Source organism: Gopherus evgoodei, chromosome 7 (genome assembly GCF_007399415.2).
Source record: "Gopherus evgoodei ecotype Sinaloan lineage chromosome 7, rGopEvg1_v1.p, whole genome shotgun sequence".
Lineage (NCBI taxonomy): Eukaryota > Metazoa > Chordata > Testudines > Testudinidae > Gopherus > Gopherus evgoodei.
Genome location: NC_044328.1, coordinates 118,491,678 through 118,504,809, shown reverse-complemented (window position 1 = coordinate 118,504,809; position 13,132 = coordinate 118,491,678). Strand labels below are relative to the sequence as shown.

General features: G+C 39.5%; 1 protein-coding gene across 16 annotated transcripts in view; it reads left to right on the top strand.

Annotated features, from left to right (window-relative positions):
- The window catches only part of CHL1 (cell adhesion molecule L1 like), a 192,325-nt gene that overhangs the window by 48,924 nt on the left and 130,269 nt on the right, over positions 1–13,132 (top strand). For 15 of the 16 annotated variants that reach the window (XR_004001317.1, XR_004001318.1, XM_030570018.1 and 12 more), the window contains one exon: positions 939–1,017. The exons of the other annotated variant lie outside the window; for it this stretch is intronic. The gene's annotated coding sequence lies outside the window, so the exon portion shown is untranslated. The remainder of the gene's footprint in view (positions 1–938; positions 1,018–13,132) is intronic. 16 annotated transcript variants of the gene reach the window in all.

Here is a 13,132-nt window from a genome sequence, read left to right as displayed (position 1 = left end):
ACATGAATCCTCCCTGAAAATGCACCTTTCTAGCAATATCAGAAAGATTGAGAGAGGTTTTCTATTTGGAATAACTGTAACAAATTGAGTATAGATAGATGCCTCACAGTTTGGATTTTTAGTGGTACTGACTGTGATGACTAGAATGGAGGGAAGAGGAGATTTTTTTTTTTTTTTGAAGCAGTCTTGGATGAATAGTAGAAACTATTTTTTTTTGCCAAAATGCTTATGATTTCATTACTGGGTTCAATCATCTCCTGTGGCTACTAAGGGAATGCAGTGAAACTACAGTGGTCAGGATGATTTAACAGGTCTTTTTGAACTCTACCTGCGAAGCTTCTTGGAATCAAACTTCATGTTCTATAATATTGTTCAGGCTACTTGTTGTGATGGGATGGAATTAGAACAAAAGTAACATTTTGATTCAAAGCTTCAGACTGTATTATTGCATTTTAGTATGATGATTTGTTGTTTATATTGCAAAAGCATGTATGAAATGAAAGCTGAGACTCCATTGTGCCGTCTCTGCTCCAAAGAGCTTGCAATCTAAGTAGACAGTGCAGGTTAAGAGTTAATAAGGGAAACCAATGCACAAATAAAAATGACTTGCCCAAAGGTCACAGAGCAGGTCAGTGTTAGAGCCAAGATTGGAATCCAGATCTCCTGACTCCCCCTCCAGTTCTCTATCTACTGGACCATGTTATCGCTCTTATTGTAACATGGAAAATCAGCCTTCCTTTTTAGTTAAATGTAGGAGAAAAGAGGACGAGATCAGAGACAAACTCAGTGATCTGATGAAACAGAACAAGAACAAAGCGAAGTTCTCTCACTATAAAAGCTGTCTACATAGAGACAAAGACTGATATATTCCTATTTGTGGGATTGCTTGTTTTTGAAGTCCTTTTTAATTTAAATTACAACTGTGTGTTTGTCTCCAGATGCAGTAAAGTGGGAAGAATGATCCCGATTTAAAACTGCAGATTGTGGCAGGAGTTGACGAAGGAGCTGAATTGACTGGTTAGCAGACTTCTTTTAAATAAAGATTTGTGTCTTGCATATATTTAGCTAATATTTATTTCTGGAGTATACTAAATACATGGTTCTAAATTCATTGAAACAATTTGCCTTTGACATATTCTATACTTGTAGTATAGTAGTGTGCTTGCGCTCTCGTTCTTGCTTGCTCTCCATGTATAAAACTTCTTGCATAAATAGCAAATAATTTAAAATGATTGGAAAGCATTGACATTCAGTGTCTGAAAGATCATTTCAAAATAAAAAGCTTCATGCTGCCAAAATCTAGTTCACAAGTTTTTTTTTTAACCAAACAAGTCACAGCTACCTTTGTGAGGCTAAATGACGAAGTCAGGATTTCCACCCTATTATGGCTTCTAATTTGTCAAGGGATGGGGGTTTTCCCTGAAAACCAGATTTTTGCGGTTTGATTGACTGATTCCTAACATGATTTGATGTAATTCTTGAAAAAAGTCTCTCCTTTTTTAACTCAGTTCTCTCCTTTTTAACTCTGCTAATGGTTGCCATGTAGGCAAATGAGTAACATAACATTATTCCAAACATCCAAGACGACTGGACCTGAAGTGGTGGCTTTAGGATTTTACAAAGGGCTTCTGGGACGTGCTGAAAGGGGAAAGAGTCAAAAGCAATGTCCTTAGTGATGGTATTGCCAACAACTGTAGTTTAATGAAAGAAGGTGCTGAAGCCAAAGAATTATTTCTGTCCTTGGCTTCTCTAGGATACCACGTTATCATAGGATTTAAGCACTTAGGAACCCTTAATATAGCTAGATCTGCTACTGAGCAAAACATCCATGCTACGAAAAGATATATTTCTGTCTTAGCTTTGAATTTAAATGTATATTTTTGTTGAGGTTTATATTTTGACCAATTAAATAACATAAAAAAGAAGAAATTGGGCTTAATTTTTCAGTGTGTGGAGACTTAACTGTGTAACTCCTATTCACCTTAATGGAAGCTATGTGGCAAAATCCTCACATATCATGCTGATAATTTACCCCTTAACTTTCTTTTGAAGTGCCATTCATGGGATTTTCTTTATTCAACTCCCCAGTCTTTGCTAATGCAAACAATAACACACACAGAATGAGGGTTGAGAACTCTATTCTTCTGTGTCTGTTTTAAAGCTCATTTTCCCTACTTTAGTGAACTGCAAAATACTACATATGCTGGTAAATTGCACTTTGTCTTTTTAAAAAGAAACAAGTGTTCATCATTTGAGTCAACCTATTGACAAATCTTTGATGTTCTTTCCAGCCAATAAATGTCACATGCGAAATAAAAGCTACCCCTTTATGTTATAAGTCCAAGATAACCATAGCAGATCTCGGACAAAGCTACAGAGCTCATTTCAAATGTTATCTGAAACTGGACTTCCACGAAGGTTAGGTATGTTCCAATTCTGGGTCTTGATTCAGATCATTATAAAAAAATATAGGTGTCAGCAATGAAGTACATTTCCTTTCTTTGTTTGTAAATTGGCCTGCAAATAAATCCTCATTCAGGATTAGCCGCCTGGAAAAGTCTGTTTGTAAAGGCTGGCCATAATTTAGTTAAGCAAGAATAAAGAGCATACTCTTTTTTTTTTTTCAGTCTTTATGATTGGAAAATATATGCTGTTCCTCCTCATGTAACTCAAAAATGTATGAATGGATTTTTCTAAACCCTTGACCATGAAACCGAAGCCCAATCTAGAATGCTTCATCTGAATAAGAGACATATTTACAAAATTTGAGCAGGTGACATTGGGAAAGAATTCTGAGTGTAACCTTAGCTATATTTTTTGGTGGTGTAGCTTTTTCAATGTTAAGTAATTGCAAATGTTACCTAACTTTATTGTCCATGTACCCAATCAGTCACCTGGGTCCAACCATGAACTTGGTTTAGAATGTCAGAAACATGTTCAGGGAATGCTCCACTTTTCTTTTTTCTCTCATTTTACATTTTTCATTGCTCCTCTCTCTCTTTTATGTGCCGATTCCCCAAATTGTGTTTATACTGTTTTCAATGCACAATCTGATAAGTGACCCTCTGCACTGCATGAGCACAGCATGAACCCATGCTAATATATGCTATAAAACCATGCCACATAGGGATATATATGTTCAGACAAACTCTTTAGGGTTTTTTTTACTATTTCACAGTAGTTTAGTAGGATTATAACAGGGCTTTTGATGCATTATAACTAAGACAAAGGTGTGATTGTAACAGTTTTCCTTTTATTCAAAGTTCATGATGCTAATCTCTTTCAAAAGATAGTTGCCAGCTTAAAAGTTAGTGTTCTTTCTAAATCAGGGTGGTGATTCTCAACCAGAGATCCAGTGCTCCTTGGGGGGCCACAAGCAGGTTTCAGGGGGGCCTCTAAGCAGGGCCAGCATCAGACTCATGGGTGCTGAGGGCGGAAAGCTGAAGCACCATTGAATGGGGCTGAAGTCCAGGGCCATGAGCCCAGCCACCTGGAGCTAGGGCTGAAGCCGAAGCTAGAGCAACTTAGCTTTGCGAGGCCCCCTGTGGCATGGGGCCTTGGGCAGTTGCCCTGCTTGGTACCCACTAATGCTGGTCCTGGCTTTTATATTCAAAAAACCAGTTTTTGTGGCACAGGTGGGCCATGGAGTTTTTATAGCACGTTGAGGGGGCCTCAGAAAGAAAAAGATTGAGAACCCTGGAATCAGGGCATGAATCATGTAACCATATTTATGGATATGAAATATTGATATGTCCTTTTCTACGTACTTAAGAAAGCAAACAACTAGCCCAAGAAAGTGAGTAGCTTTGGTCTGGGGTGGGGGGGGGAATGGCTCATTTTTTAACACCCTCCCCATCCTAACTGATATAGGACAAACTGAGCTTCAGTATCCTGCATAAAGGTTATAACAACACTAATAGGAAATTTATTAAGGCATTAAGGGAAAAATCTTTCAGCCGTTTCTTCACACAGTTATCTTTGAAAATTGACCTCATTGAAGTATATCACGTGGGCTAACGACTTTAACGGTTGCATTCAAGATTCTTCCACATTTGCAAATCTGCTTAAATCCAGATCAGTATTTAATGAGGATTTAATGAGGATGCCTTAAGACAGTAGTGAAATGACTAGGGTGTTTTAGTGTTTGCAACCCAAGAAGAGGTTCTCTGAACAAACAAACCAGTTTTCCTTATAATCCCAGGTACTGAGCTATCTGTTGGTTGAACACCTGACTACATGCTAGGGAAAAGTAGATTTTCTATCTGATGCCATTGTCTATCCTCAGCTACATCATCACAATGGGGATGCATATGTGGATCTGAAGGAATTTGATAAAATTTATCTGCCTCATCGTACACAGATCTCTCCACTAACTTGGATTTGAACACAAGGCTGTTGAAGATGGAAGCTTTTGGGTGAAATTCACACCTGCACAAGATCATGACTCTCTCCACAGTGGTGATCATACAAATTACAGTCCTAAAAGATGGTGTGGTGAATGCACTCCCCAGGGAGGCTAAATCCCTCCCAAACTACCCCTGGAGTAGCACAAGTATGAGTGTCACCTGTCCACGGTTGTGCCCTAACTGGCCTGAAATGTGGGGCTATAGCGGTACATTAAGTCTTGTGTAGATCATTTGTACAGGGCAATTTTCACCTGTAACTATCAGAGATGTTGAGTCAAAATTTTCAAAAGCACGTAAGTTGCATTTGCAAAAGTGATTTAGGCTTTAGAGATCCTATGTCTCTGGGACTTTAGGCACCTCTGAAAATTTTACCTTAGGTTCATAAGTCACTTAGGTGCTTCTGAACATACCTGTTATCAGGAGTTCTGTGAATGGAAATGTTTGTCTAAGTTAGAAATCATTAGGGAAGTCATTTTTAGATTAAATATGCAAGATCCTTTTGGTTTCATATGCAGCATACTGAGGAAATGTCTTTCTACTTTATAAACACTATATAAGCCCATTGCTTATGTTTTCCTTTAGTTTGCCTTTTAAATGCCAAATGAGGCCTTTTGTAGATTGCTAATATACTATAAATCAAATACATAGATGTTCATGAAACTTTCTACTATATAAACAGACCAGTTAGTTTAACTTCTGTGCCAGGGAAGATAATGGAGCAGGTAATGAAAGAAATCATCTGCAAACACTTGGAAGGTGGTAAGGTGATAGGGAATAGCCAGCATGGATTTGTAAAGAACAAATCGTGTCAAACTAATCTGATAGCGTTCTTTGATAGGATAATGAGCCTTGTGGATAAGGGAGAAGCAGTGGATGTGATATACCTAGACTTTAGTAAGGCATTTGATATGGTCTCGAATGATATTCTTATAGATAAACTAGGAAAGTACAATTTAGATGGGGCTACTATAAAGTGGGTGCATAACTGGCTGGATAACCGTACTCAGAGAGTAGTTGTTAATGGCTCCCAATCCTGCTGGAAAGGTATAACAAGTGGGGTTCCGCAGGGGTCTGTTTTGGGACCGGTTCTGTTCAATATCTTCATCAACGATTTAGATGTTGGCATAGAAAGTACGCTTATTAAGTTTGCGGACGATACCAAACTGGGAGGGATTGCAACTGCTTTGGAGGACAGGGTCAAAATTAAAAATGATCTGGACAAATTGGAGAAATGGTGTGAGGTAAACAGGATGAAGTTCAATAAAGATAAATGCAAAGTGCTCCACTTAGGAAGGAACAATCAGTTTCACACATACAGAATCGGAAGAGACTGTCTAGGAAGGAGTATGGCAGAAAGAGATCTAGGGGTCATAGTAGACCACAAGCTTAATATGAGTCAACAGTGTGATACTGTTGCAAAAAAAGCAAACGTAATTCTGGGATGCATTAACAGGTGTGTTGTAAACAAGACACGAGAAGTCATTCTTCCGCTTTACTCTGCGCTGGTCAGGCCTCAGCTGGAGTATTTTGTCCAGTTCTGGGCACCGCATTTCAAGCAAGATGTGGAGAAATTGGAGAGGGTCCAGAGAAGAGCAACAAGAATGATTCAAGGTCTTGAGAACACGACCTATGAAGGAAGGCTGAAGGAATTGGGTTTGTTTAGTTTGGAAAAGAGAAGACTGAGAGGGGACATGATAGCAGTTTTCAGGTATCTAAAAGGGTGTCATCAGGAGGAGGGAGAAAACTTGTTCACCTTAGCCTCCAATGATAGAACAAGAAGCAATGGGCTTAAACTGCAGCAAGGGAGATTTAGGTTGGACATTAGGAAAAAGTTCCTAACTGTCAGGGTAGTTAAACACTGGAATAGATTGCCTAGGGAAGTTGTGGAATCTCCATCTCTGGAGATATTTAAGAGTAGGTTAGATCAATGTCTATTAGGGATGGTCTAGACAATATTTGGTCCTGCCATGAGGGCAGGGGTCTGGACTCGATGACCTCTCGAGGTCCCTTCCAGTCCTAGAGTCTATGAATCTGTGAATCACATATCTTATATACTCATTCCCACTTGCACCTGTCGACCTTTCACATATGCACCTGCAAACAAGTGGTTTGTGCTTTCACAGTAGATGTATGCACAGATACCCAGCCTGCACGTGCAAGTGTTGGCTTTTGCATGTGCAAAATATGAGAGCAAAAGAAATATTGAGGGTGCGTTTTTGGAGGAACTTGAAAATTCGGCTCAGTGGGCTGCTTTTTAAAAACAAAAGACCTCATTTGGCATTTAAAAGGCAAACTTAAGGGCAATATAAAATATTTGCTTACCAATGATTTGCATCAGGCAAGGTCTACACCCAATGCAAATTGTGCATGCAAGTTTGAATATAACATTTCAAGGGCATTATACTGGGACAAGGGGCATTATACTCATCAGCATTCTAGAGGCTTTATCCCTAGGACAAGGTTTTATTTGGCTGGCATAGTAACATAGTTTATTTGCTGGTAAACATGATAGAGTGCAAGCAAATAGTTATTTCAAGTTATGAAAGGAGGTATCTTCCGCTTACTCAATATACAGCCTGAATTCGGCACATTCTTTAATTTGACACACAACAGTTTCAAAAGTACATTGTCAAATGAGTGAGAGAAGTGCTCTGTTGAGCTACAAACAGTTATGGAACAGACAGTGTCAGTCCAAGCTTCCCCACACTACTCCAGCAAGCCAGGCCTGAAGGGACTAATGAGGGTAGTCCAGAACCCCATTCAGTTTTCAGTCTCTATGCTGAGAATTCCAACACAGGTACCAGCTAGCACCATTGTGATGATGAATTTTGTGCTGAGGCAAGCAACTGTCCATTAGAAACTGAGCTAGGATCGCTAACATCCACCACCAAGCAACTTTTAGTCACTACTAGCCTGAATTGAGTTTGAACTGATGACCTTGAGAAGAAAGACACTCTATCTCATTACCAATCTCCTGAGCTAGCAAGTTTTTAATATGCCTATAAAATCAATTATAAAATGGCATTTATATGATTATTTTTATTAAGTTTTATTAATATTAATGCTTTTTATATATTTCATTATTAGGGTACATAATGGGTGTAAATTTTTAACAGTGAGAGTAATTAATGATTAGAACTACTTGCCATGGGTCTTGGTGGATTCTCCATCATAGACATTTTTTTAAAATCAAGATTTGATATTTTGTCTAAAAGCTCTAGGGATTATTTTGAGGAAGTTCTATGGCCTGTGTTATACAGAAGGTCAGACTAGATGATCACCATGGTCCTTTGGAACCTATGAAAGAATAGCATTTTTGTGTTGTTTTTTTTTCCCCATAGAGATCTGCACCAGATAGATACGTAGAGAGAGACAGAGAGTAGATTGCTAATATACTATAAATCAAATACATAGATGTTCATGAAATAACAGAAAAATACTACTGCCAAAATATATGAAACAAATCCCCTCAAAGTCTGTACGTTTTCAAAAAATTGAAACCTGAAATCCTATTTAGATTCTGAAATAAGCATGTCTCTAAAGAACCATATGGAAATGTTGAATATATTGGGGTTAACCAAGAAAAATCTGTAAGAATATGCAACACAGCAATACAAATCACCAGAGGAAAAGTCAATGAAGAAAGCAAATTACATACCCTGCCACTGGAACGACTTTTTGCCCTAAGGAAATCCAGAGCAGGCCATGCTAATGGAAAATTCCTAAGAACAGCAGTTTATAACTCTGCCAAAAATTTTTTTTTAAATCAATTTTTAGAAAAAAAAAATTGTTGTTGAGCTGAATGAGTCTTTAAGCCCTCAAAACCCTAACAACAAAACAAACAAAATGGGGTGTTTGTGTGTATAACAAAGAATTTAAATGAAATAGGAAAGGCTACCAAGTAGATCAAATACTCATGGGGCAAGTAACTAATCAAACAGTGACTATAATAAATCAAAGCCCCTGATCAAAGTCTAATACATCCTTCCTCAATGAACCACTGGTAGAAGGAGATAAACATCAAAGTTAAGTATCTTTGCACCAAACAAAAGAGAGTATAAATGAAATATATATTATATATACATCAAAGCAGCCTTTGAGAAACACATCACATATTGCTCTTGCTTATGTGTATTGCATACAAGGCAGTGAAAATAGAGATGAAAAATGTTCTTTTCTTTTTTTAATGTTTGAATGTGAGTATCAGTAAAAAGAGACTGGCAATGCACCTGTGTACAAAATGTCTTTCTTAAATCAATGCTGCTGCAACATTGATTTAAGAGAGACATTTTGTACACAGGTGCTGAGCAAATTCAAGCACAAAGCTCTAATAATAATACATCTCTTATCTGAGCTGCAAAACACCAACCACATTACAAACCTTGCACTATGTTGAGCAGAGATGTCCAGTTTTGCTTCATGTAATTTTTTTGTTGTTTTTTTAATGCTAAGTTTGGCACTAGGGACAGTCTTGATGAGACCACCAAGATTTTGTTCTTTCTGACTTTGGGCATGTTTCAGCCCAACTTTTAATGAGCTCAAAGCTACTCAAATGCATTGGCTTACTGCCTCCTATCAACCCTAGAATCAAACTTGTTTTAATCAAAGTGGTGAGGATGGAAGCTGCTAATTAACTGGATCAAAATAGCTCATTATGAGGCCTTGGCTCCATAAAGAAATGAGTTTATGAAGGAATGTATCCACTTCTGAAAAAAAATATGCAGACTGTCCCATAAAGAAAAATTCCAGTGGAAGCCCTTAGGTTCCTTTCTAGCAATTAGGTACGATATTCCCTCTTCACTTAGAATGAGAAATACTGCTAGTATCATTTATATTCTCTCCCTCCCCCCGAGAAACTCTATAAGTGCCCCTGCTGTACATGATAAATGCACCTAACTTTCTCCTCCTATAACAATCAGTCTCTTCTGAATATTCAGTCACAAATTAGAATTTGTGCTCGGCTCTGTGCTGATGTGCAGCTGGACTGGAGCACATATAGGGTTCAATAAATGCAGAATTTGGTCCTTCATGGTTAAAAGACTAGATCCTGCTCTTGTTTTATAGTGGGCTCTATTAGCACCTTAACTCTTTGTAGGCTCTGCATTGACCTGGTCTGTCTTGAAGTTTAACAGACTAGTGCCAGCAGACGAAGACACAGAGCATCTCAACAGTGGCTTCGTGGTCACAATCCATGGAGCTGATTTATGGGGGTGCTAACGAATACAAACATGCTCTATAGGTCCTTCCCTGCCTTTTTTCTTGTGGAAGTCATGTGGGACTGGAGAAAGCATGTCTGAGGTGACGCTGTTGGAGAGTGAAGAGAGAAAGTAGGGGTAGGGAACAAGGTGATACCCAGTGATTTTGTGGGAAGGTTGGGTGGAAGGTGGGCAAGAGGCATTGCTGTGCCTGCTGCCCTTCATTTTCCTGAGGGCTGGGGAAATTCCTCACTTGAGCTGAAAGCTCCATTCTGTACTGGTTGGCCACTATTTCTATTTAACTCATAAGCGTCTAGGGGCATTTGACTGACAATTTCAGTGACTTTCCTCCAGCTCCAGAGACTTGGAGTGGCTCTTTGTGTTCACTCGGTTGTCTTAATCTCCTTTGGTGGCAAAGGGGAAAGGCAGTATTCAAGGGCCATGTAGTCATTTCACAGCAACCATTGAATAACGAAGCCTTGCAACCCCGTTTCCAGTTGAGCTTTATGACAATGGAATTTGACTATTCTGTGGAACTCCAGAGGGCTCTGTTTCATGGAGCACAGAGGAGGCAGAAGAATTTATTCTTATTGCTGTACTTACTCTCCTTTCCTAGAAGACCAGGGTTTTTTTCTCAACTGGTACGAGAGACATTTTTTTATACCTGAATGTGTTGAATAAAATAGAATTTTTTTATTGATAGGAGACATAAAAATGACCTATGGATAGCTGTGTCTATATACTTAGATATTAGTGCTGGCCAAAAAAATTTGATCAGTATTTTTGTACAAAAACTGCTTTTCAACCAATTAAAACATTTTGCAAAAAAGTACACAGGGGGATGTGTGTGTGTTCGCACGCGTGTAGCAGTTCTCAAGGTAGTTTCTTTAAATTTACTGCGAAAAAATGATTCTTTGAACTAAATTACTATCTTTTTTTAAATTATAGTTAATTCATCCACCACAAGGCTTATATTAAATGCTTTTTATCTCTTAATTGACCTTAATTAGTTGAATTAGAATGAGGTTTTGAGGGGGTGTGTGTGTGTGTGTGTATAAACACACAAACTACATTAAAACAACGTTATTGAGGTTGAAAAGTCAAGTGCTCAAAAATTAGAAAATACTGGAATTAAGGCTACCTTTGCAGCCATAGTCTGGCTTCCTTATGTATATGCATTATGACACAGTATTCAGTGTAGTAGGGTGAGCAGATGTCCCAATTTTATGGGGACAGTCTCAATATTTGAGTTTATGTCTTATATAGGTGCCAGTTACCCCTACCCCCTTCCTGACTTTTCACCCTTCTATCTGGTCATCCTACAGTGAGATGATAATACTATTTTCTCCACAGGACCTCTGCCTCATTCAGTGCAGAGGATGAATTGTACTCAGTTAACAAGCAGTTATTCAATGTTTTTTGTTTTATCCTTCTTGATCTCTATGTGGCCCTTACTTACTGCCTGCTATTCAAACCCTGTTCTGAAGAAAGAATTATTAATTTCCTCAGTCTATAGTGATCATCATCATTATTTGAGTACTTCATAAGGATTATTTTATTTTCACAAAATCGCTGTGGGGGATGATATTCCCATTTTACAGATGGGGAACTGATGCACAGAGAGATTAAGGTAATTAGTATCCACTAATTTTGGGTGTCCAATTTGAGATGCCTGGGATTACTTAGTGCTATAGCAATCTTTATATTCAAGCCCAGCTCCCACTGATTTCACTTGCAGTTTTCAATGCTCAGCTTGGCTTCAAATCAAGCCTGAGGCATCTCAGGTTGAGCTCCCAGAAAATGAGGAACACACAATTAGTGACCACCTCAGAAAAGCTTGGTTTAAATTTAAGTGACTTGATTAACATCACACAGGACCTCTGTGGCAGAAGCAGGAATAGAAGCCAATTTTCCAGGGTAGCATTCAGTTGTCTTATCCATGAGAATGTCCTTTCTTCCTAGGTCTCCTGCCTTATTTACTACAAACCTTCCAGCTTCTGCAACAATGAGACAGGGGTCCTACAGGGAACAGGCTCCTTCACTACACAACCCTAATTCACCCCCCAGAGCAGGCCCTCCTGAGGCACTGAATGAGGTGGGGGGCATGGGGAGAAACCCGTATGGGATCCATGTAATACTAGCTCTCATTCCAGGCTCCGGAGGGGGCACAAATTCTTCTGGCTGTTCCTCCCAAGCTCAACCCCTTCTGTTTTATCCTCTCCAACCTGGCTCTGACCCAGTCTTGTCTCTTCCCCACCCGCACTTCTTGTCCCAATTTCCACTCCTCAGGCTTCTTGTCCCAGTCTCCTTGTCCAGCCAGTCCGAGTCTCCCTCCCCAGGCTCATGGTTAAAGTTCTATTCTCCAGACTGACTCCTCATCTCATTTTCCCAATACCCAGGCCAAGTCGTCTTGACAAACCCGCCCCAGTGTCCTTTCCACACCAGCTCCTTGTCCCCAATCTCCTTGCCCACCCTCCTGCTCCCTTGCTTGATGCCTCTCTTTCTTTCCCCTGCATTGTCTCCTAGTCCTGGTCGTCTTCTCTGTGCTCTCATCCAATCTGTCTAATGCACATGTTCCACTTAGTTCCTTGTCCCAGTCTTTTGCCCACCCACTTGCAGTTCTTTCCTAGCAGCCCAGCTACTTTTAAGATTTCCCTCCCCTCCCCCTCAACTCACATTATCCCCCGCACTGGTTCCAAATCTTAGTCTCCTCACCTGCCCAGTCCCAGTTCTCCACCTTTCCCCTAGCTTTGATCTCTGTCTCTCCCCACCAGGCAAGTGGCTCCTAGTGCTCCTCATTTCATCCTCTTATTCCAAGTTCCAGCTTACCCTCCCTCCAAGCCCCCAGTTCCAGTCTCCTTGTGCAGTCTTTCCTTGCTGCACCAGCTCCCAGTCCTAGCTTCCTCGCCTAACCAGGCCCAGTCCACTTGCCAGCCAGTCTGTGTCCCTCCTCCACCTCCCATTCACAGTTTCTCTCTCAAAATATGTGGGTGCTAGAGCATTTCAAAGAACATTTGCAACATGGGCAAAACAACATTTTTTCCTAGCTTTTTCTTAGTCTTGGAAATGACTGACCTGTTTTGGTTGAACTTTTCTAATAATAATAATAATAATCTGAGGTAGACAAGCAGCATGGAAAATTTTCAATCCAAACTGTTACTTTTGCAAAGATTTAAGCAACTGAAAACAGGGTTTTATATTGGGAAGTGGTGTGTGTGTGTGTGCACGCGCGCGTGTGCATACACCTAAAATAGACTGGGCTGATAGCATCATCTATAATTGTTTGTCAAGCACTGCCCATTCCACGTGTGTGTGTGTGTGTGTGTGTGTGTGTGTGTGTGTGTGTGTGTGTGTGTATATATAAATAATAGACTAAACATTGGCAAAGCCCAGAAAACCTCTTAGCCATTGCTTAACCATTGCTTTGGATTGTACATATTTGTTTTGTGTTTGTAAATCCGTCCTTAAGTAGAAAAATAAATGAAAGAGGTTTGTACAATTAGGAAATAATGAAGAACCATTAAAAATAAC